This window comes from Schistocerca piceifrons, chromosome X (genome assembly GCF_021461385.2).
Source record: "Schistocerca piceifrons isolate TAMUIC-IGC-003096 chromosome X, iqSchPice1.1, whole genome shotgun sequence".
NCBI classification, from domain to species: Eukaryota; Metazoa; Arthropoda; class Insecta; order Orthoptera; family Acrididae; genus Schistocerca; species Schistocerca piceifrons.
In genome coordinates this window covers 664257982-664283947 of record NC_060149.1, presented here as the reverse complement: position 1 = coordinate 664283947, position 25966 = coordinate 664257982, and positions in this window count along the sequence as shown.

Below are 25966 nucleotides of genomic sequence, written 5' to 3'. Positions count from 1 at the left end.
TTCGTTATGTTGGCAACATGTACGTAAACAAACAAATAGAATGAGACACATAGTGAACTCACAGATCTTACATCTTGAAATCACAATTTTAGATCAAATATATATAATTGGTGACAGAAGACTGATACTGCATCACAATAATAAGGACTAAAAAGATGAAAATTGGATGAAAAAAGTTAGGAACATAAAAACATACTTAGGTTTTGCAAGGGCGTTTTTTATTTACAAAAAAAAAACAAAGAGGTTAATCTAGTGATACCAACTGTCGAAAATTTAGGTGTATGTAGTATCTGTATTCGATCAAGTTGGTTAATTTAGTGAATACAGTTGCTGAGTAAATAGATGGGTGATCTGACAGTGGTTGCCTACTGCTGACATTAACGACGTTTTTATTGAATTCGATAAAGGTACTTTCTCAGCAACTAAGAGGACGTGTTGAAAAGTAATACTTCTGTATGTTTTACATTAAAACTCTTACAGTATTTTAAATAAAACGAACGTTTCATGGCTACATATTTGCAGCTTGTGGTTCTAGAGAGCTCCGAATTGCAAGGTGTAACATGGCAGTGAGTAACCTAACTGCATCGTTGCGTGAGAAACGGGTGCTGTAATTGAGTTTAGAATTGGAAGAGTTCGTCGACGCATGGAGCACCCTCTCCTTCAGCATGACTATATCAGACCACACAGAGGACTGCGATATCTGCGACAGTGCGACTCTTTGCGTTCACTGTCACTGAGCATCCTCTACACAGTCCCGTATTGGCCTCATCAGATTTTAATCTGTTTCCAAAACTCAAAGAACATCTACTAGAACTTCACTTTGATAGTGATGAAGCGGTGCAGTCAAAGAAGAGGTTGTGGCACCGTCAAAAAGTCAAACATTATACAGTGACGATATCAAGAAACTGGTCCAGCTCTGGGAGAAAAGTGTTGGCCCCAGGGTGGCTATATTGAAAAATAAATATTTAGCCAGGGAGAATAATGACGTACAATGTTAATAAAGTTTGTTTTATTTAAAAAGTATTAATAATTTTCACATAAAAATTCTTAGGCACTACTTTTCAGCAAGCTCTCATAGAAATACATTAATTAATTAATAATTTACTCAGGCTTACTATTTATATGACGTATACCTTATCTGCCTGCAACAGATCCTATAAACACATCTTGTACGTATATATGGTATCATGCTTAGAAATTTATGATATTTTTAGCTTTGTATAATAGTAGTAGTGTAGGAAAAAAATATTAATGATTCGATAAACGATAAGACAAAATTCTACAATTATACTACAAATATAATGCATGTATACCTTCACGAGTTCTCAGAATCAATCTACCTTAAATTTCATTGCGTACTGCATAAGGTGAAAAACTCGAGCCACAGCAAAACGCTAAAAATATCATAAATTTCTGAACATCATACCATATATACGTACAAGATGTGTTCATAGGATCTGTTGCAGGCAACTAAGGAACACGTCATATAAATGGAAAGCCTGAGTAAATTATTAATTAATTAATGTATTTCTGCTTGTTAATTTCAGTTGCCTAGGTATAGCCCTGTGCTTTTGTGGTAGGCGGTAGAGCTCCAGCCACCGTGTCTTATTTGGGTTTGCAGGTTCACAGTGGCACCGACGATAGTCGGCCAAGTGAGTACCTAGATGTCGCCCGAAAACAACGGCCGACAGCTTGATCACAGTGCGTTCGATCACCATCGTCAGTTTTTGGGAGGGTCAGGTTGGTTAGTTTAAGTTAGGTTAGGTTACAACCTATTCTGTGTGTGAAGTAGGTTAGATTTTAACCTCGTAGAGTGGGATGGATATCACGACGCCTCTGTGCTTGGAGATGAGTGCTGCTCTGCGGATTTTGCCATTAGAAACACGCTGAATGCATGTGAATGAGGTATATCTGTTTCGAAAAGGAACGTGTCGAGTGCTGTACATTCCGTCCTCAGTTACCAGGATAATCAGGCACGTTTTGCGAATATCGAAGGGAGAAGTCGTCTGTTACACCTTCGAGATGATGCGTGGTGACCTTGAAACGCAAGGCTATGAACAGTCTTTGGCATTAAATATATTAAGCACTATTAAGGGGACATTGTACGTGGAATTCGTTGAAATTTGACATTTGCTGTTTTCTACTCTATAATGTACTTTGGACTTTCCTGAATATTTTGGTATATAACACATTAAAATCAGACAATCGTGAGACCTTCAAATAATATTTTGAATGTTGACGTGTGACTGTCAAATTTCGCCGCTACGCATATGAGCATTCATATCTTGGGAACTACACAGTCTAGAAGGCTCTGAATTGCTTTATTTTGTGTAGGACATGTCAACAAATGGATGGGAACATGTCTGTGTAACCTAAGAACCGAGCTGGCTAACACAAAACGGTCTGATGGCAAGACAATAAAATGTGCTGGAAGACTCACGGACAAGGTAATTGATGAATTACGAGAATATTATGGATAGGCCATAACTGTGACAATTTAAAGAAGATGAAAAGAGCTGTGTGGAGTACTTAAGTTCATCGAATATCAACCAACGAAAAGCCATGTCATGCTTTGTGTCCACCTCCACCAAACACTTGGTGCAAATATAGGCAAGCTGAATTTTCTGGCACCGTGCATCCGTGCATGAATTTATACGTAAACATACTCTTCCTTTGGCAGACATGGAGGCAATGAAACCTATTTACAGAGATTTGGCAAATCCTGAGCTACTAAAGAAGTGTTTACATGGGAAAACCCAGAATGTGAATGAGTCCTTCAATAATGTGTGGTGCCGTGTGCCAAAAAATGTATTTGTTGTCCTTATGACTCTAAAGTTAGCAGTGTCTGATGCTATAATAACTTTTAATGGTGGCAAACTATGAAGGACTTAAGGTTCTGGAGAAGTTTAGGGGTAAGATTTCGACAGAACACAGCTAAAGAACTGCGAGAACAGGATGAGCTTCGTGTATGTGAAGCAGAGTTAGCTGCTCAGCAAATGACAAAAGAAGCAAGGAAGAAAAGGAGGAAGCAAGCACTAGGCTGTTGTGACACTGAAGAAGACACAGACTGTGGGCCAGTGCAATTGTAGTGCATAAAAAATGCAGAAATGTAAGTGTGTGTGAGAATTTGTAATTAAAAAACTTTAAACCTCAATATCTCTTAACTACATTTTTTGCAGTAAATGACCCATTTTCTAAAAAACTACTGATGGTGGAGAGATGAAGTTTTCACAGCATGCCAAGTGTGAGCTTCAAGACATATGGAACTAGAATAATTAAAAGATCCTGAGTTGTTTTCTTTTTATGTTCATTTACTTACAAAATTCTGTCAAAAGATTGAGTGTTTGAAAAAAAGATAACATGCCCCACAATACAATTTTAGTAATAATTCTAGTTCAGTGTATTTAGAAAGGTGCATTCAATAATAATGGAAAATTGTAAGTTGGTTTCTTGAAAAGTTTCCGACATAATGGGTAACAAAATTCGATAATTTATCATTGGCGGCATAGGACATGCAGTGTCTCCTTAAATACTCTGACTGGTATTTGAAAATGTAACTGCCTGACGCCTCGGCTGTTTGCATTTGCTATACCCTGAACCTTAGAATCTCCTTGTGGGACATTTGGTTAGCGATGTTATATATAGCCGGCCGCGGTGGTCTCGCGGTTCTAGGCGCGCAGTCCGGAACCGTGCGACTGCTACGGTCGCAGGTTCGAATCCTGCCTCGGGCATGGATGTGTGTGATGTCCTTAGGTTAGTTAGGTTTAAGTAGTTCTAAGGTCTAGGGGACTGATGACCACAGCTGTTAAGTCCCATAGTGCTCAGAGCCATTTGAACCACCATTTTTGTTATATATAGCTTCCATGAATCGATACTTCTTAATGTGAGTTGAAGGTCCACATCTACAGCGATGTTACCACTGATATCACAGGTTAGATTACATTGTAATACAATATGGTCAGATCTTCCGATCTCTCCACGACTGACTTTGGCCTACTTTATGCAAATATAGAGTGTAAGATATATGTCCCGTTATAAAATGGAGCATGTCTCCACTCGGGTTCATATGGTGCAGTGTCTTCCTTTCTCGAACGTCAGGGAATCCACTACAATTACAGCTTCAAGTCCTCGCATAGTTTACGCACATAAAACTAACTGGAGCGGACTACGAGACATGATAGCGAAGTTGTCCCCTCTGTCAGCTGGCGTATTAACGAGCCTCATCACATGGGCGCAACAGGAGGTAATTACCGCCCCGCTGGCTGCAGTCATGGGGAGGGTGGTGACAGGGGACGGAACCAGCACCGCAGTTGCATAAGCGGCGACCCAACACAGCCACCTATCAGCTCGGCTCCATGTTTGTCAGCTTGCATATCTGATGCCTCCCTGTGGTCCCATCCAACTAAATTAGTTATTTATCTCATTCCATACATTTGCACCATTTCAATCGGAATGATACGAATTAATCAGTTTATAATCTATGAGCACATTTTTTGTTTTCTTTTTGGAGGAACCCGCTGGCCATTTACAGATTACTAAATGTCATTATTGCTTAAATTTGACACAGAAAAGAGCATATTAGTCTTGGACATTACGCGTGCCACTGCTAAAACGCACGTAAATTAATAAAAGATAAATATTGTCCGATTTGAATCTCTCCATGCTTCAGAGGCAGACCTGGGTGTGTGTGCGTATGTATGTGTGTGTGTGTGTGTGTGTGTGTGTGTGTTTGTGTGTGTGAGAGGAGCGGGGAGAGGCGAAATGTCTTGATACCCCCTAAAACATTTTATTAAAAACACTTATAAAGGCTGTTTTAAAATTCCTTTTACAGGTTGCTAGGGACTTATCTCAGTAGATAAAGTTGTGATGAGGAACTGACGTCCGAAAATGAACTACTTGTGTATAAAATAAGTTTTAAGACCGTATCATTTTCAAATCTTCCACTTCACGATACGCATACACGCCAAGCTAACAAGAGAGCGCCGTCGTCAGTGGCTGTTGTAATTACGACGTCACGCATCACGTATCGTTTTAAAAGGACTGTAACAACGACTGTGAGAAACTGCTACGTTCGCATCTATACTCCGTTCATCATCAGAACAAACCTGATGTAAACAAACACAAACGCGTTGATTCGTCAGACGCCGGTGTGGTGTCACCGCCAGACGCCACACTTGCTAGGTGGTAGCCTTTACATCGGCCGCGGTCCGTTAGTATACGTCGGACCCGCGTGTCGCCACTATCAGTGATTGCAGACCGAGCGCCGCCACACGGCAGGTCTAGTCTAGAGAGACTCCCTAGCACTCGCCCCAGTTGTACAGCCGACTTTGCTAGCGATGGTTTGCAGAGACGACAGTTTAGCATAGCCTTCAGCTACGTCATTTGCTACGACCTAGCAAGGCGCCATTACCAGTTACTATTGATGCTGTAAAACATGTACCGTCAAGAGCGATGTTCACCATTTATGGATTAAAGTTAAGTATTCCACAGCTACGTCCTTTTTTTGCTAGTCTCATTTCCTTGACATGTTCCAGACCTCACGTCAGCCTGCGTGAGCTAAAACGCGTGCCTTTCGGCTTCCTCTCTTAGTGGATTGGCTCTCTTGCCAATCCACAACAGCCGGAGCACACGTACACCGATGTTGCTGCGCTCTTGGAAGTAGGTCCTATCAATGTGTTAGATATATTATTACTAACTAACGTTAAATGAAACTTTAATATAATCAAATGTGTTAGCAGCCATCAACGTTTTTCTTAATCTCGCTTTATTTTTGTAGTTTTCATTTCAGACATCGTGTCTAGTCACAGCCTCCGCTCTGTTGTGCTCTGATTGTCGCACTGTTAATGCGCAGTATGAAAATGGCTGAGGCTGCTTCCTGTTCCGTAGTGAAACACGCGTGTGGAACACGTTTAAAAAGTGCCGAGAAGTAGGTTGTTCTTAATGTTTGTCATAGATTTACAGATATGATCGGCTTTGAAGTTTTCCGAGGGGCTGTATTAAATACTGTTGAGACACAAGTGCACATTCCTGTATAGCAGAATCGGCAATCAGCCTTCAGCGGCGCGGCGGTTCAGACGGTGTTTACGCCCCGGCCGCACGTGTGCGAGAGAGGTTTTTACGTTAAGTGTGTAACGGTGTGCCGCGATAATACTTAGAACGAATCATGGCCTTCTCGTTCGGCAAATCGACACTGAAATTTAGTTTTGTTAACGAATATGCTCCACCGAAGGCTTACGAGATAGAACATTATTTACATGACGAGGTAAAAATCGAACCTGACGTTCTAGTTGGAATACACTTATCTATAGTCAGTAGCGTGGTTTATGTGAAGCTCATCAACGAAGCGGCATGTGACGAACTACTACTCCGACACCGACAGGGACTTCGTTTCTGTCATTCCGACGGGAATGTTGGAGTGGTTACAGTTGAACACGCCGGCATGGGAATACGAACGATCCGCGTCTTTGAGCTTTCATTCGAAGTGCCAGAAGATTTGGTGACAGACGCCCTGGCCGGCCGCGGTGGTCTAGCGGTTCTAGGCGCTCAGTCCGGAACCGGGGGACTGCTACGGTCGCAGGTTCGAATCCTGCCTCGGGCATGGATGTGTGTGATATCCTTAGGTTAGTTAGGTAAGAAGTAGTTGTAAGTTCTAGGGGACTGATGACCACAGATGTTAAGTCCCATAGTGCTCAGAGCAATTTGAACCACAGACGCCCTGCGTCCTTACGGAACGGTCCTATCCCATGTGGCTGAAAAATGGGCGAGTTTCAAAACGTATCCTGTCCTCAATGGCGTCAGAAAAATTCGGATAGATCTCCGAAAACACGTTCCGTCATTCTTGTACATCGCTGGTTGTAGGGCGAATATCATCGACGACGGACAATCAAGGACATGCTCTGGGTGTGGGAAGGAAGGACACGTACGTTCTGGGGCTCGCGGCCCCTTCAGACGTCGATAATTCGACGGCGCACGATTCTGACGTCCCCCACGACCAACCAGAGGCCATGCTGACCTCTGATTCCGAGGCTCGGCAACGAAAACAGTGATCACTAAAATGCCGGAAGAAGCGGCGACTCACGGTGGAGGACGGCCAGTCTGATCCAGCAGGCAATTCTGAGGCGTTTTCGGGTACAGAGGAGACGACTATGGATACAGAAGAACTGTCTAGCGTGGATGCAAGGGTGGCCAGCGGGACGGCGACACGACCTTCCGATGACGATGCTCCAGAAACAGCGGAGGAGATCGATCGACGGCAACAGGCTACTGAGGAGGCTACCGACCGCGTTTACAGACCGTGAGGCATATATTAGCACGGTTAACCTTGACAGACAGCAGGTATGTAGACGGAGGGATAATTGGAGGATGAGCGTCTCCCACCTGCGTGATGCAGAATGCCGACGCATGGTGGAGGAGGTGGAGGACGTGTGGCATGGCTGCCTCCGACGACGAAATTCTTACGGTTCTGTACTACAGTGGTGGATAAAGTACGCGAAGCCAGCTTTACGGAGGAAGTTAATACGAGGTGCATTCAAGTTCTAAGGCCCCCCATTTTTTTTCTCTGGACTGGAAAGAGATAGAAACATGCGCATTGTTTTAAAATGAGACCGCATTCATTGTCAATACGTCCCAGAGATGGCAGCACCGTACGGCAGATGGAATTTTACCGCCAGCGGCGACAATGAGAACTGTTTTAAATACTTAAAATGGCAACGTTTTCCTTACTTGAACAGCGTGCAATCATTCGTTTTCTGAATTTGCGTCGTGTGAAACCAATTGAAATTCATCGACAGTTGAAGGAGACATGTGGTGATGGAGTTATGGATGTGTCTAAAGTGCATTCGTGGGTGTGACAGTTTAATGAAGGCAGAACATCGTGTGACAACTAACCGAAACAACCTCGGGCTCGCACAAGCCGGTCTGACGACATGATCGAGAAAGTGGAGAGAATTGTTTTGGGGGATCGCCGAATGACTGTTGAACAGATCGCCTCCAGAGTTGGCATTTCTGTGGGTTCTGTGCACACAATCCTGCATGACGACCTGAAAATGCGAAAAGTGTCAACCAGGTGGGTGCCACGAATGCTGACGGACGACCACACGGCTGCCCGTGTAGCATGTTGCCAAGCAATGTTGACGCACAACGACAGCACGAATGGGACTTTCTTTTCGTCGGTTGTGACAATGGATGAGACGTGGATGCCATTTTTCAATCCAGAAACAAAGCGCCAGTCAGCTCAATGGAAGCACACAGATTCACCGCCACCAAAAAAATTTCGGGTAACCGCCAGTGCTGAAAAAATGATGGTGTCCATGTTCTGGGACAGCGAGGGCGTAATCCTTACCCATTGCGTTCCAAAGGGCACTACGGTAACAGGTGCATCCTACGAAAATGTTTTGAAGAACAAATTCCTTCCTGCACTGCAACAAAACGTCCGGGAAGAGCTGCGCGTGTGCTGTTTCACCAAGACAACGCACCCACACATCGAGCTAACGTTACGCAACAGTTTCTTCGTGATAACAACTTTGAAGTGATTCCTCATGCTCCCTACTCACCTGACCTGGCTCCTAGTGACTTTTGGGTTTTTCCAACAATGAAAGACACCCTCCGTGGTCGCACATTCACCAGCCGTGCTGCTATTGCCTTAGCGATTTTCCAGTGGTCAAAACAGACTCCTAAAGAAGCCTTCGCCGCTGCCATGGAATCATGGCGTCAGCGTTGTGAAAAATGTGTACGTCTGCAGGGCGATTACGTCGAGAAGAAACGCCAGTTTCATCGATTTCGGGTGAGTAGTTAATTAGAAAAAAAATCGGAGGCCTTAGAACTTGAATGCACCTCGTATGTTACGGGAAGGAGGTTTCTCAATGGCAGCGCACGACCACTGACTTTTACTTTACGGCTCTCCGGGAACTGTTAGCTCAACCACCTACACCAGAACGCTAGACGGCCGTCCACCGAGTCAAGGAGAAGCTGGCACAACTTGCGACGCTAAGGATGCCAGGTACGATGATACGCACGAGGTCGCAGGATTGCCTGCCCAACGAGATTCCCTCGATGCATTACGTGATAAAGGAAAGAAAAAGAAGACGAAGGAATTTAATACATGAGATCGATCTCGGCGATGGCCGTCGTTTTACAACACAAAGTGGCATAGCACGGGCGTTCACGGATCATTTTAGCAGATTCTATGCGAGCGACGGGGAGGGCCATAGGGAGCTGGAGAACGTCCTGAAAGAAATCCCAGACGCGACGCGTGTGAACGGGGAAACGGACGTGTTACCTTAAATTACGTCTCAGGAGCTGGAGGAAGCGATTACACGAGGTGCCTCCAACAAGTCCCCAGATCCAGACGGATTCCCGTTGGAATTTTACCGTGCTTTGTGACCATTATGACGCCGATGTGGTTATACATGTTTAATGAGCTTCTGCGGCAAGGAGTACCGGTTCCGATTAAATTCACGGAAGGGCTCATGATCCCGATACCCGAGCCCCGTGGTGGCAAACGGCCTTGTGATTACCGCCCCTTCATCCTCCTTAATAGTGACTACAAGAACTTTATCCGCATACTGGGCAGCCGTATCACAACGCCGCTGGCGGATCGAATACGTGCCGATCAGACTTCTTTCGGCGGAATCAGTAATATCCACACAGCCTTCGGAGACTATCGTGACGTCGTGGCCCTCACGGCTGCATGCCGCCTACGGGGGGCACTGGTTGCTGTAGATTTCGATTATACTTTTGATCGAGTGGATCATGTGTACCTATCGGCGGTGATGAGTAGGATGGATGTCTCGCCATTATTGGCCACTGCAGTGATGCGGCTGTTGCACGGCGCCAGATCAGCGATAGTGATCAACGGAGGGAGAACAGAGTATTTTAAGATCTTAAAATCAGTCAGACAGGGTTGCCCCTTGTCGATCCTCCTATATGCGATCTCCTTAGACTGTACCTCGCAGGCCTTCGCCGCCGTCTTACCCTAATCTCCCTGAGGCATCTATCATTCAAATGTAGAGCATACACGGATGACATTGTGTTCCTCGCCCGGAATGAGGGGAGACTCAATCAGCAGTGGATTGCCTATGGGATGGCAGATGGCAGTGAGGCCAACTTTCGAAAATCACAATTCAGCATGTGGGACGTGGACTAGAACCAGGAACGGAAGGACCCTTATCTGTGGTGCAAACCTTCCGATGTTTGGATATCACCTTTCATAAGGAGACGGCGGGAACGGCTGCGGACAACTACCGACGGCTGTTGCTCAGAGTCTGCACGTCAGTACGACTAAACGCCCTACGGTCGTCAGCCTTATCCCGCTCCCACGATGTGCCACCTGACACATCTTCTCCTTTTGACGCGAACGGTGGCTGTGAGGATTCAGACGGCTTTTGGGTACTATGTAAGCCTGGGACAGCTCTTTAAGGAACACTACAACACACTTACCCTCCCAGCGCGAGAAGGGGGCGTTGGTTTGGTGAACGAGCACGTTGAGGTGCGTGTCATGTATACTAATACTATGTTAAAACGGTGGCGCAACAGGAATCACTCGCTTACGGGGACGATCATCGAAGAACTACCAACATCGCATCTTTCCCCGATCAGTGTCGGCCATATATCGCGCCCGTTAACGCGTGTGCGCACGTTCATCGTTGAACACAGTTACATTCGAGAGCTTTTACCAACGTCCCGACATCCCAGGACGTGTACTGTCTGCTTCTTTCGCAGATCGCCCGGAACAGGATGGAACGGAAACATCCAGCCGTTAATTGGCACGTGGTGTGATGCACGGTACACCACCCGCACCTACCTACAACAGTCAGGTCAACATGGTACATTATAGTGAACCGAAAATACCCAACGAATGACAAAAAGTACGCAATACATTCAGCGGATTCACCCATGTTTCAGCAATGCAGCAATACGAAAACCGGTTGGTCTGCGGCGAGACAAGGAAGATTCTAGCGTTCAAGTAGCGCACTATACACAGCAATAACTTCCGACATAGTATTCCTTCCAGAGGAAACGTACTTTCCACGTCATAAGAAGAACGCAGTGGCGTGGATCACAGGTATGACGGTCAATCACATATATAGACACACACGTCTGATCGTACTGAACGTTCTGGATTACTGGCAATACTTGCAAGATGGACACGCAAAATTGTTACGGCTACGAAAGTACAAGGATTGGTATGCCAATTTCCAGTGCCAATTTCCATGTACTTGGGAAGTGCCGGGTGCGCAAAGATGAGCAGCGGTGCTGTAGTTGTGAAACCGACAATGTAAGTGATCAGCTAAGGAAAACTACGCGGATATGTGACCCAGGAAGAACTAACACTTGCAGTTAGCAATGGAGCGTTTCTTTCAATTTTGGTTTAATATCTATAAATACTTTTTTTTAAAGGGTGCTGGAGGTGGCCCCACTTTGACTTTGTTGTTGTGTCATGCTGCATGGTAGGACGGCAGGGAGGTTCCTTCCAGGAAAGTCATAATTTTTAAGGACGTACCATGGTTTTGTGAATAGTAAAGGTTTCTGTTTCTCCTGCCTTCTTTAAATAAAAAAAAGTGGTCACAGCATCTGTATAGAAAGCGGGAGAGCTATGTAAAAAAATTCGGTAGTGTAGTTGCTAGATAACTCATTGTAGTAAATTGGCCGGCCGAAGTGGCCGTGCGGTTAAAGGCGCTGCAGTCTGAAACCGCAAGACTGCTACGGTCGCAGGTTCGAATCCTGCCTCGGGCATGGATGTTTGTGATGTCCTTAGGTTAGTTAGGTTTAACTAGTTCTAAGTTCTAGGGGTCTAATGACCTCAGCAGTTGAGTCCCATAGTGCTCAGAGCCATTTGAACCATTTTGTAGTAAATTGTTTGCTGATTCAAGACTCGCCCAAGTCAGGTTTTTCATGTTCAATTTGAATTAGCTACATCTCGTAACTGTAAAATTAATCATCATATTTTATGAATAATGCATGTCTTCTTCTTTTAATTATATACTGCACGGGAAATCCTTGTTTTTATTTGAAATATAAATTCTCAGTTATGGATATTTTATGAAAGACTGTTAATAAAGGTTGCTTAAATTAAGAAAACATAACAATTTAATTTTATAAGGCAAAAATGAAAAACTAAATACTCTCTATTTGGACTATGTCCATTGTTTTACACCACATATGTAGACACATTGTGATCAAAAGTGTCCAGACACCCCCAAAAACATACGTTTTTCATATGAGGTGCATTGTGCCGCCACACTGCCAGGTACTCCTTATCGGCGACCTCAGTAGTCATTACAGGTCGCGAGAGAGGAGAATGGGGCGTTCCGCGGAACTCACGGACTTCGAACGTGGCGGCCAGATGATTGGGTATCACTTGTATCATACGTCCGTACGCGAGATTTCCACACTCCTAAACATGCCTAGCTCCACTGTTTTCGATGTGATAGTGAAGTGGAAACGTGAAGGGACACGTACAGCACAAAAGCGTACAGGTCGACTTCGTCTGTTGACTGACAGAGACCGCCGACAATTGAAGAGGGTCGTAATGTGTAATAAGCAGCATCTATCCAGACCATCACACAAGAATTCCAAACTGCATCAGGATCCACTGCAAGTGCTATGAAAGTTAGGCAGGAGGTGAGAAAACTTGGATTTCATTGTCGAGCGGCTGCTCATAAGCCACACTTCACGCCGGTAAATGCCAAACAACGCCTCGCTTGGTGTAAGGAGCGTCAACAGTGGACGACTGAACTGAGGAAAAACATAGTGTGGAGTGACGAAAAATGATACACAATGTGGCGATCCGATGGCAGGGTGTGGGTATAGCGAATGCCCGGTGAACGTCTTCTGCCAGCGTATGTAGTGCCGCCAATAAAATCTGGAAGCGGTGGTGTTATGGTATGGTCGTGTTTTTCTTGGATGGGGCTCGTACCCCTTGTTGTTTTGCGTGGCACTAGTACATCACAGGCCTACAATGTGTTTTAAGTATCTTCTTGCTTCCCACTATTGAAGAGCAATTCGGGGAAGGCGATTGCATCTTTCAGCACGATCGAGCAACTGTTCATATGACGGCCTGTAGCAGAGTGGTTACACGAAAATAACATCCCTGTAGTAGACTGACCTGCACAGAGTACTGACCTGAATCCTATAGAACATATCTGGGATGTTTTGGAACGCCGATATCGTGCCAGGCCTCACCAACCGACATCGATACCTCTCCTCAGTGCAGTCCTCCATGAGGAACGGGCTGCCTTTCCCCAAGAAACCTTCCGGCACCTGATTGAACCTATGCCTGTGAGAGTGGAAGCTGTCATCAAGGCTACGTGTGGGCCACCACCATACTGAATTCCAGCATTGGTTCAAAATGCCTCTGAGCACTATGGGACTTAACATCTGAGGTCATCAGTCCCCTAGAGCTTAGGACTACTTAAACCTAACTAACCTAAGGACATCACACTCATCCATGCCCGAGGCAGGATTCGAACCTGCGACCGTAGAGGTCGTGCGGTTCCAAACTGACGCGCCTAGAACCGCTCGGCCACAACGGCCGGCAATTCCAGCATTACCGATGGAGGTCGCTACGGACTTGTAAGTCATTTTAAGCCAGGTGTCCGGAAACTTTTGATCACATAGTGTATGTGTCATAGATACATGAAAAACAATAGTTGTCACAGCATCAGGCACACCATAAAACGCTGCATTTTTACATTTGCCACTTTACCATCACAATATGAACACAACAGAACTGATCTGCAGCGAAGTTAAGGGACTTGGCCCGAGAAATTACAAGACGGTTGAGCTGCCAGACGTACTGGAACTAACGCACGCAGCTCTTTCACATATCACTGCTGAACATTGGCGGGATATAGAACGGCACGTCTTAAAAGAAGAGGAGAAAATGCGGCGCCTGGGTGGCTTCGTGGATTCTGTTGTTGATCGACTTGTCATCAACGTAGCACATGACAGTTCTCGTTCTGGAATGTATTTCTCGGGTTCAGATAAGGAAGGAGGACTCACCGGTACGTGGCTTCAGTATTCAACAGTTCTGTGAAATCCCTGCAGTATGCTTTTGCATCACTCATAGCTCGCTTAAAAAAATTGCGCTGTGTTTAAGATAGGAATTTTCAACACTCCTGTTTGTAATTAGAATACTATGTCAGGTGAGAACGAGAGCATTTTATGTTTTCCGTCTGGGAACCTAAGAAGTGCGCGGTCGTGCTGGAGTTTTGCCGAATATTATTTCATTATATTTAAAAATTGTTTGACTTTCGAAGCTATGTTGTTCGTTTGCCCTTCTCTTTTTACGTCTGAACTGCAAGTGCTCGCCGGCCAGAGTGCCCGAGCGGTTCTAGGCGCTACAGTCTGGAACCGCACGGCCGCTACGGTCGCAGGTTCGAACCCTGCCTCGGGCATGGATGTGTGTGATGTCCTTAGGTTAGTTCGGTTTAAGTAGTTCTAAGTTCTAGGGGACTGATGACCTCAGAAGTTAAGTCCCATAGTGCTCAGAGCCATTTTTTGCAACTGCTCGCATCGTTGCACTAGCTGGCCAGTGCTGTCCAAGTTCAATGCGCCAGTAAAGCTGTTGTCCAGCATATTATTGCTCAGACTATGTGCGTGTAGCACAGCATAAAACGTATCCTTATGATCGTACTAGACTGTACTGGTCACAACTTGGCTTTCGCTCCACTTGAAACGAAAGCCATTGAGATTTAAGCAAACGCGGAAGAGTACATAGTGTAATGTTTACATCACTTTTATTCTTATGATGAACTGAGTATCGGAGGATTGACTGCTCCACGCAAGGACTTAACTCTCGGCTTTGAAGAGGATATCCTACGTCTCGAAGAAGAGAATCCGATGACGAGTACTTCAAACACTGTCCACGCCACAGCCTGCTGTAGGTCGGAGCTCCGGTCTCCAGTGTGTACGTACCATGAAGCGGGAGATTTGAAACTGATCCAAACTTCAAACTTATTTTCCATCCAACCGGTACGTTTCCACACATTGTTTCCTCATCAACGGTTCATCTACTATGACTCTTCTACAACCTCTAGCTGCCTGTAATGGGAAATGTCAGACACCTTGCAGACGAATTTCCAAAATTTGTAACATCTAAGATCAAGAGAATAAAGCGGCGTGAGAACTAAGATTCTCGGAAATGGCAATGAATTGTAGAAATTTTCAGGTTGTGTTTAAGACAAGCTAGTTTTGAGTTTCTTAGTCACCTGGTGGGTTTGCGTCCTGGCCGCCTAGGGGGAATTTTGCAACCCGGTAAAGGCACGCATTCACAGGATTACCACACCTGCTTCCGACAACAAATCGGATACGGCTCGAGGATCAACAGGTAAGACCGGCGAATTACAACATGCTGGGTAAGCCAAGATAGAAAGTAAATGTCGCTCTCCCTCCCTTTCCCTTGTCCTCAATAAGAAAAAAATAACAGAATCACTTCCTGAACGTAAGCCTAAACTATTGAAAGTAACAGTATTCCCACCAAGGCAGGCTCGGAAAGCCTCAGTTCGCAGATCTGTGTTCATAATCTTAGTGTTAAGTAAAATCCTGACAACGATAACAGCACACCTTGAGTTTATATTGTATAAAATTTCATGTTGCCAAACTTATAAGCGTTTCCTGCTATTACAGTTATTAAATCAACTCCACGACGCATGCACTTCTCGAAGTTTCGTGTCTTTTTCAAATTCTGTATTCCTTTGAATTATAATTTTCAGGAAGTTAGCAAAGCGATGTTCTAAGCACTCCTGTAAGTACTTTATTATTATTATTATTATTATTATTATTATTATTACTACTGTATTTCGTTTCAAGCCAACTAAGGATCATATCAACATAACTAATCATTTTTCTTTTCCTTCGTCCTTCCCCAAAATTCATTCGCTTCCTCGATGAGCTATCTTCCTCCTAACTAACGATTTAACTCCAGCTGTTCTTCTGTTTCTTTTAAGTTCCTGAAAGCCTGTGAATTTCTTGACTTGTACTCCCAATTAGTCTCTGTTAAGTAAGGTCTCCTGTTCAATCTTCATCTCTTCTAAGTCCTTTTTCGTCTTGCCTCCCCATCGATTTTCTTTGTTTTCCTGTTTTGGAAGAATGTGTGGATTTACTTCGTAATCTGTCTTCATTCACTCTCTCTAGGTGTCCATGGTGTGCAACACATGTTTTTTCTCATCTCATAATAATAACTAATAATCATTCATGTCTCTTACCTTTTGTTATTACTCTGATCATCACACTGTTCAACAAAAATTAACTTTGGAATTCTACCCTTTCTCAAAGTAGCTAATCTACCCTAATTTGGGTCGAAAATAAACGAGTAGCCTATGACATCAGATTTTGTTACCTTTACTTTTTAAAATATACTAATTTCTAGTAGAAACACTAAAAACACACTTCAAAAGTCTTTCCGTTCTGAAAATAGCTAAACTTCTCTAATTTTGGGCCAAGAAAAATGAATGTGATATCAGATAACGTTTGGTAGGCCTAACTACAGTTTCATAGCTCCCCTAACATCAGATTAAAGGGCTCATTCACGTGTACGCCTTCCCTTTGCTAGGTGCATGTACTTCTTTTCTGGTTCTTCTCTTGTCATTGTCTAACAATAGTCACAAGACATGGAAGTGTTCTATTTCCCCTGATACCTTCCTTCGTTCATTAGCGAAATGTCCTGATGGAATCGCTCTCCATGTGCGTCACTTATAGTCCGGCCACCTTGGTGCAGGTCTTATTACATTCGACGCCACACTGAGCGCCGAATGGGGATGAAATGATGATGAAGACAGCACAACACCCAGTCCCTGAGCGGAGAAAAATCCCCGACCCAGCCAGGAATCGAACCCGGGCCCGTAGGACGGCAATCCGTCACGCTGACCACTCAGCTGTCGGGGCGGACAGAATATAGTAAATGGACTTTAAGTGCCATATTGAAGCCTAATTGATGGTATTCTTTAAAAAGATTATTCGTAATCGCCACGTAGTTGCTATCTCATCCATTTCCCAAGCAGCGATTCAAAACACTTTTAAATGCTTCCCATGCTGCTTTCTCACTACCCTGGAGGACTCAAAGTTTTTATCTTTAAGAAGATAACGAATTTGCGGGCCAGTGTAGATACCCTATTTAACATTAGTATCACTGATCTGTGGAACTGGTCCACTGAGGTATTGGAAAGCTTCTCTGCCCTGCTCTATCGCCTTTGAAAAGTTCTTCATTATTCACGTTTTATTTGTAGGGGGCCAAAAGAGTTTTGCTTCTTTCTACCATAGGATCATGCGAGAAAATTTTGTCTCAAGGTCAGAGATTTTCGCTTGCAGACCTTTGTCTTGTAGTGTGGTCTGACTGTCCCACTGACACAGGAAACAGCAGTACTGTAGGTAGCCGAGCTATTTCCCCAGCAATTCTCCAATGACCTCCAAGTCTCCCAGATCTGCCACTGACGGTCGGTGAACTTAATTGATGCCAGAAGTGATTTCGTATTTTAATAGGTTTTGTTTGATGTGGGCATCATTTCGTATGGGAACGGAAGGGAACGAACTGCGATTGCGTAACAGTACAGCTATTGAACTTAGCTTTAAAAAGTCTATGAGTAGTCTCCAGTTCTTGGGATTGACTCAAATATTTTTGCGAGTTTTGTACACGAAGTTTGACGTTAGTGTTGTAGAAGATTTAGTTCTTGAAGCCTTGATGCCAGAAACTGTACCTTGTCTTTAGATAGGTCCAAGTCTCTTACTAAATAACTTCGTTCGGTCTGGCTAAAACTTTGTAGCTCACTAATTAGTTCACTTTCAAGTGCAAAATCAGCTTTCTTTCCAGATGAAGGATGCGATTCTCTGCTTCCATAGCCTTTGCCTATATCTGACTGCTGAGTGTATTCCTCCGGAAGGAGTAGTACAGGCAGACAGTCTCCAGAGTCCGACACTGGTGAGGGATGCATCTTGTTCCTTCTGTATGGCGCGGGGTTTACACGCGGCACTCTCCATGTGGTATCGGTCGAATGGCTGATGGGATGCTGAGGTATTGAACAGTCCGCTTCTCTTTTTTTTTGGACATACCATGATTGGGGGGAGGGTGGGAACAGGGGTATCATACAGAAAGAGGAATCGTTTACGTCATTTGAAGACTCTCTCCAAATCACTGGGACGGCAATCGGCACTGAACGAACTTCTTCGTTTATCGATCCACGTAGGTTTACAGTACATGTATTGTAGATTGTATGCGTTGCCCAGGACTTGTTCAGATCTCTTAGTTTCGTAACAAAATAGCGGTGATATGCTGTCTTTATGATTGGAATAATTCTACGTCTCTCGAGAGAAAATGTCACCTCACCAGACTCGTGACAAAAACTCTTAGGGAATTTTTGACAATTACATGGCATCCTGGACATTATATAACATGAAATAAAAGCAGAAGCTTTTTTTCAGAATAAATGGTATCTTACATGTAAACACGAACTAAAAGAAATTGACTATAATTCAATACGTGGAACAAGCTAAACAGAGCGAATGCCAAAAAACATTTAAGAGAATGACAAATTTCACAAAACAATACCGAGCATGACCAATAATTTCTGCAGTCAATTGTGCTTACATTGTCTCTAGATTCCAAATTTTCGTACTAGTTATAAAAATTACCCATAATTCGTCAGTGCTGTGCTCACATGTGCCAACACAATCTCTTCAGTCAAATTGCGTAAAAATTGTCCTTGCAACTAAAATGGGTTATATCTGAGCTAACGAAAAGTTTTAAATTTCATTTTCAATTTTTTCCATGATGAAACGAATCAGAAGTAGCTTCTTCACGTTGGAAATATTTTCAATGTTGACCAGTGTAATCATTGGCTTAGGTGGCACATTAAGAGTTGCATTGACAGAAAATTAGGAAATTAGTCTCTTAGGTCGTTAGATGGAGGGGCATAACGTTTCATGAAAAAAATGGCTCTGAGCACTATGGGACCTAACAGCTGAGGTCATCAGTCCCCTAGAACTTAGAACTACTTAAACCTAACTAGCCTAAGGACATCACACACATCCATGCCCGAGGCAGAATTCGAACCTGCGACCGGAGTGGTCGCGCGGTTCCAGACTGTAGCGCCTACAACCGCCACTCCGGCCGGCTACGTTTCATCACTCGCCCCCCCCCCCCCTCCTCCCCCCCATCCCCACAGAATCGGAGCCTGAATCAGAGCCTGTCATAATTGCTGATAATTACTGATTATGGATTATTGAGTATGGATTTGTTGACGCTGATTATTCGTAAATTTCACATGATCGATTTCGAAATAAACGTTCCATCATCGTACGTATCTGGGAAATAAGATACAGCTATATCGATTCAGTGAAATTCGTCCATACTTCGATACCTGGTAACCAACAGTCCTGCCATACCGCTTTACCTCTTTAGTAAAACAATCTAAAGTGATGTGAAAACTTCTGTTTTACATCAATAAGTAGTCTAAGCTGATGGCGAAAGTTTTTTTATACAATACACGTAATCGTGGAATCCGAACCAAAGTGCTACTCGGTGGTTTTAACATACATAGAGAATGACTAGAGCTGAAAGTGAACGGAAGAGCATAAATGTCGTTGTACCTGCCGTGGATCGAACATGTTGCCGTGTTGTCCGAATAAGACACAGCCATGGCAAAAGCACCACAGCCGCAAAGATGCGAGCTGGTGCCAGTGCCATAGAGACTCGCCGCTGTGGCCGAGCGGTTCTAGGCGCCTCAGCCTGGAACCGTGCGACCGCTACGGTCGCAGTTCGAATTCTGCCTCGGCCATGGATGTGTGTGATGTCCTCCGGTTAGTTAGGTTTAAGTAGTTCTAAGTTCTAGGCGACTGATGACCTGAGAAGTTAAGTCGCATAGTGCTCAGAGCCATTTGAACCATTTGAGACACTCGCCACTTGCGCAAATTCCACCAACGCCACGGGCGACGCTGAGAATGAAGATATCAACTTCGCCTCAGACAATTGCCAGCCGAGTAAAATCCGGCAATGACCGGACGACAACGGACAGAAACCTACTCGGAAGATAGAAGAGCAGCTCTCGCGCACTTGGTTACAGATCATCGTCCAGGGCTGACTTAGACAGGGAACGTCGTTTAGTGAACTCTTAGAAGTGAACAGGCAGTTGTTGTAAATTGCATTTGTTATGTATTGTGAAGTTTACCTACGATTATTTGCACTTAGCCATTGAGGGCCTCTTCATGTTATATTACATGCAGTGTTGCGGACTTCGTTATTCAACAAGTCACAAAGATAAGTAAAACATTTTAACATATTAGTATGACTTCGTTACTAATTTGTTGGAGTGTTGTATAACCTTCGTTCTCTTATGCTGTTACCTGACCCTGGGGCATAGCTGTGTAATATAGGCAGGGAACCGGCCGCTGTAGTCGAGCGGTTCTAGGCGCTTCAGTCCGGAAGCGCGCTGCTGCTACGGTCGCAGGTTCGAATCCTGCCTCGGGAATGGATGTGTGTGATGTTCTTAGGTTAGTTAGGTTTAAGTAGTTCTAAGTTCTAAGGGACTGATGACCTCAGATGTTAAGTCCCATAGTGCTTAGAGCCATTTGAGCTTATACAGCAAGAGGCCGGGAGAAGTTGTCTTAGCGGTGTACTGGACCAGAGGCCGTTTCACGAACACTGAAACTCGGTCTACCGTAACGACAGTGGCAACTCGGCCTTCACAGCAGTAGCGACGAGGCCTTTACAAAACTGGCGACGAGTGTTTACAAAACATGTAACCTCTGGAAGTGTAGTGTGACACTTGTGCTCTTGGCAACTGAGTCACAAAACTCAACTCACAAATTTGCTTTCTACAAAAATTATAGCACCGTGAGCAAGGAATAACGATGACGTACTCGATCAGGATAAAAGCTAGTAGTTTAACCACTTTATAAAATGCCCTACCCCTGTGCCCAGGATCTGCGCTGGGAAAGGGGTGGGGGGGTGTGGGAGGTACAGATCGTGTTAATTTCGCGGTGAATGAGGATAAATGAGCTTGCATCAAATGACTTCGTAGTTGCGAATAAGGACTACCAACAGCTGTAGAATGGAATGACGATAAGAAAATTGTCGGACCGGGATTTGACCCCGGATTTTCCACTTATCGCGAGTGGTCGCCTTACCATTTGGCTATCCGTACACGACTCACGGCTAGACCCAAATCTCCAAATGTCGTCACCATGCGTCTACGACCTGTACTCGTACATCCATTACGTACATTGTACTTGAAAGTCGCTTGCCCAGTATCGCCAGCTAAATATGATCTTGCAGTGCCTGTGTTATCTTGATTACAAGGCAAAGTTCCTTTGGACATTCATTGTCGTCATTCCATTCTACAGCTGATGGCAGTCCTTATTCGCAACTGCGAATTTATTTGGTGTGTTTCGTAACAAGCTGTGGTCGCCGCAGTGCCTGTTCCTTTGGACATGTATGCATGACCAAAGGAACTTTGCATCGTAATCAGAGTAACACAGGCACTGCAATATCGTCTCATAAATACTAGCCGTCAGTAAACTGACACATCTTTCTGGCGGGGCGGGATGCAAGCTCCGCTTGCGAAGCTTTTTTTAAGGTGGCTTCTGGGAGGGTGTGGGAGGGGGAGGTGGGTGGCAGCTGGCGTCCGCCGCTCGCCCTCTAGCATGTAGCTGCTGAGTGCGCGTCAACAATGCGCTTCCTCCCCCCGGCAGGAGCGACGCGTGCCAGTTCCCGGTGCGCATTGCGCACACCGTTCTGTTGCATCCATGCGCCGTTATAACCACGCTACATCATTACCACTGTTTCGCCCTCTCATCTCGCACCACGGCAAGAATGTGACGCAGATCAAAAGCGACTATTTTTAGTTTTTGTCACTGAAATGTACTTGTGAAGAGCCCCAGCGTGTACGAAAAACTTCACATTTCTATCTCGCAGTTTGTCCACCTCAGGGCTGTTGTGTCAATTCTGCTGTAGGCTACTTCACGATACGCCACCGCAAGAGCCGCGGCGGGTCACTTCAACGTTGCTGTTGCCATGTATACATGGGTCAGTATGATGAGTTGTGAAACTTTTCATGTATCAGGTAAGTTGAATGAATTTTTGATATCGTAAATTATTACATCTGTGTTTATACGGTGTCTGTGCCTTACAGTACAATGTCCTTCAGGCATGCGTGCGTGTCTGAAGGAACAGACACTGTTTTGACGATTATAGCTGATGTAAATATTGCGAAATTCCGTGCGTTGCAGCGATCAAGAAAAAAATGTAAATTTCTACTGCAAAATATCGAATCCCTTTTTTCGACGAGAAGTATTCCTACGTTATATAAGCCCATTTACGATTCTGTGATATCGTCATTTGTGTTCCCTTAAATTGTACCTAACTGATATTCCGTATTAAATTGTATTAACTTTCATAAATTACAATTTTGCATTTTGTATTTTTCTGCTACAGCGATTTCAACTTGTTTCTCATTTTTTATTCTAATTTGAGTACTAATTTTGCCTGATAGATGTTATAATGTAGTATTGTATTACAGTAAGCAGAGAAACGTATTATTTAGGCTGGAAAAGTGGCAAAAGGGTCCCCAACAACAACAAAAATGTTTTTAGATCAAGGAAAATGATACAACTCAAAAAATTAATTAATGATTGCCTGATAATACTTCATATTCGAAGAATACAGAACTACATGTCGATATTATCGTTGTATAGACTATAATGGAATTTACTTCCAAAATGGGACTTAACATCTGAGGTCATCAGGCCCCTAGACTTAGAACTACTTAAACCTAACTAACCTAAGGAGAACACACACATCCATGCCCGAGGCAGGATTCGAACCTGCGACCGTAGCAGCAAGCCGTTCCGGACTGAAGCGCCTAGAGACGCTCGGCCACAGCGGCAGCTCCAAAATTGCTTACTAGAAATTTAAGGGACACTTAGTTTTATAGTATTCTTTAAGTCGGTTTCTCTCGAGTACTACATTTTTGAGTTGTGTCACAGTTCTTGCCGGGGTGCGGTTTGTTTATTGAGATCAACATGACTGTAAAGTGGAATACAAGGTACATATGTCAATAATTATTTCTTGCACAAAACATTTAAAACACGGAGTAGCATAGAATCCAAAGTCGCATTGCTGGCAAAGGAAAAGGGATTCCGTTTTAATTGTTTCGCTGTCGATCAATTGGAAAGCCGCAAGAAACGAAACAACAAATGCAAAATACACTGTTACACCTGGGCTGCATCTGCCCAGGTAGGCCAGCAGGGTGGTCTGGTTTCTTGGCCAGCGTCGCAGAACCGTCTTGTTTACCGGGTGATCCCGACTGTGCTTTTACCTGCTGTTCAAGAGATCGACTGCGCGTCCGGTCACTTTTTGAAATAGGTCAGCTGCGCGTGGTGGCCATTTTTTGAATGTAGTCAATTGCGCGCCGAAGAAAACACAAGTTAAGGCGGCGCTACAGCATTCTGCTTCACATTTTCAGAGACTTAATTCTCTGCTAAGCTAGACCAGTCACAGGTGTGGTAAAACATTCTTCATAGAATACTCATGCTCATAATGGGCACTCGTCAAGGTATTTAAAAAGACTCGGACATTATTTTCATTCCTGATGATAAAATTACGAAACCCTTTTACAACAATTCAAACATGTCATAGTTCCATTTCTTTACTTTAAAATCAATTCTTCTATATATTGAACTTGTTTTCCACATTTATTTTTATTTCAGTGAGGCCTATCCGTATCATTAATTTTAATGCAGCTGATTCAGTTTAAACGAGAACGTCTCACCAGCATTGTGTTTAACCCTTTGCCAGCGATGTGGAAGTCGTAGGTTACTCTTAGCAGTGCCAGTTGTGTTGACAGTTCGAGCGGCGCGGTCTATTGCCCGACGAATTTGTAGCAGTTCTGAAGCGAATACCGTGAAGTGTTTCCTTCAGTTTAGAAATCGAGTTGAACTTATGAGGGCCTAAGTCAGGGGAGTGCAGTAGGTGGTATAGCACTTAGCAGCCCCATCAGTCAAACAAATCAGTAACAGCTTGCACTGCACTTGCTTGAGCATTGTCCTGTAAAATGATGGTCAGGTCTTGCAGAAAGGGTCATCACTTCTGTCTCTATGCTGTTCATTTTTGGAACACAATCTACGACCAGCTGGAACATCTTGCCTAATAGGACGAGTCTCGTTTCAAACTTTATCAAGTGGATGGACGTGTACGGGTATGGAGACAACCTCTTGAATCCATGGACCCTGCTTGTCAGCTGTTCAAGCTGTCAGAAGCTCTGCAGTAGTGTGGGACGTGTGCAGTTAGAGTGATATGGGACCCCTGATACGTCTAGATACGATTCTGACAGGTGACACGTACGTAAGCATCTTGTCCGACAACCTGAATCCATTCATGTCCATTGTGCATTACGATGGACTTGGGAAATTCCAGCAGAACAATGAGACACCCCACACGTCTGAATTAAACACTTCCTCTGGCCACCAAACTCCCCAGACATGAACAATCTTGCGCATATCTGGGGATGCCTTGCAACGTGCTCTTCAGAAAAGATCTCCACGCCCTCGTAGTCTTACGTATTTATGGACAGCCCTGCAGGATTAGTTGGTGTCATTTCCCTCCAGCACTACTTCAGACATTAGTCGAGTGCATACCACATAGTGTTGCGACACTTCTGCGGCGTCGCGGGGACCCTAAAGGATATTAGGCAGGTGTACCAGTTTCTTTGCCTCTTCAGTGTATCTCTCCTCCAGTAGGAGGATACTTCCGTGGAGTCATAAACAGTGTATCGAGTCTTCTAATGTCACAATAGCACAATGTAAGGTCACAGTAGAACGTGCAAAGTGATTCCGTGGTCTAATCGTAAACCGAGCGAAATAGCGCGTCATTTCCCTAATTCGCTTAAGGCAAATTGCAGGAAGGTTCCTATAAAGGGCACGGCCGATTTCCTTCCCAGTCCCTACTTAATCCAAGCTTTTGCTCCGTCGTTAATGACCTTGATGTCGACGGAACGTTAAACACTAATCTTTCTTTCTCGTCAAGACCGTAGCTCAGCGTATTCGGTCAGGGAGAAAAGCAGATTGAAGTCCTCATCGACTGGACTTGAAAGACTGCGAAACACCTGCTTGAAATGAGTAATGACTGTTGCCGCGATTTGTTTCATAAATTTCTGCAACGAGAGAGATGGCTCCGCAGGATTTAGTGCTTAATTAAAAGATACGGTACTGTGTGGTAAACGCTATAAATGGGTTTCGGCACTTAGTACGATATCCTGAGTGGGGTAGTGACATATTTTCATTCAGAATCACTGACTGAGAAAGATATATGTAAACTCATTATTTATTATAAAATTTAGTGTGCAAAATTAAAAGAACAGAAAGAAAGAAATGTATGGTAATTCCTAAGGGATCAAAATGCTGAGGTCATCGGTCCCTAGAGTTACACACTACTTAAACTAACTTAAAGTAACTTATGCTAAGATCAACACCCACACCCACGCCCGAAGGAGGATTCGAATCTCCGGCGGGAAGGGCCGCGCAGTCCGCGACATGGCACCTCAAACCACGCGGCCATCCCGTGCAGCTTGAAAGCACAAACATCCCTTGCAAATAACTGGTACACGATAGAGAACATAAATTACAACGAAACTAAGTTCCAGCGAATGGTGATTGGCAAAGTTAGCGGATAGGGAAGTGGAAAGTTGTTAACATCAGCTCCGAAACAAAGCTGATTTAATGCAAGATAGCCACAATTAGGTAACAGTGTTTGTACGTCTTTGAGTGAGAACAATGAGGTAACACATACCACTATGCTTGTTCTGCCTAGCCTGGGAATCCTAACACGCCGATGCTGCGACATAATCTCACCATACTCGTTGACAGTGTATGAGCTGACTGCTGATGGCGTGGCTGGTTGTCACGAAGAGTGCACCTAGTAATGCTGTGCTGCAAATATCACACTCCCCTAAAGTTGTCTCTGAAGTCCCGATCAGCCTTC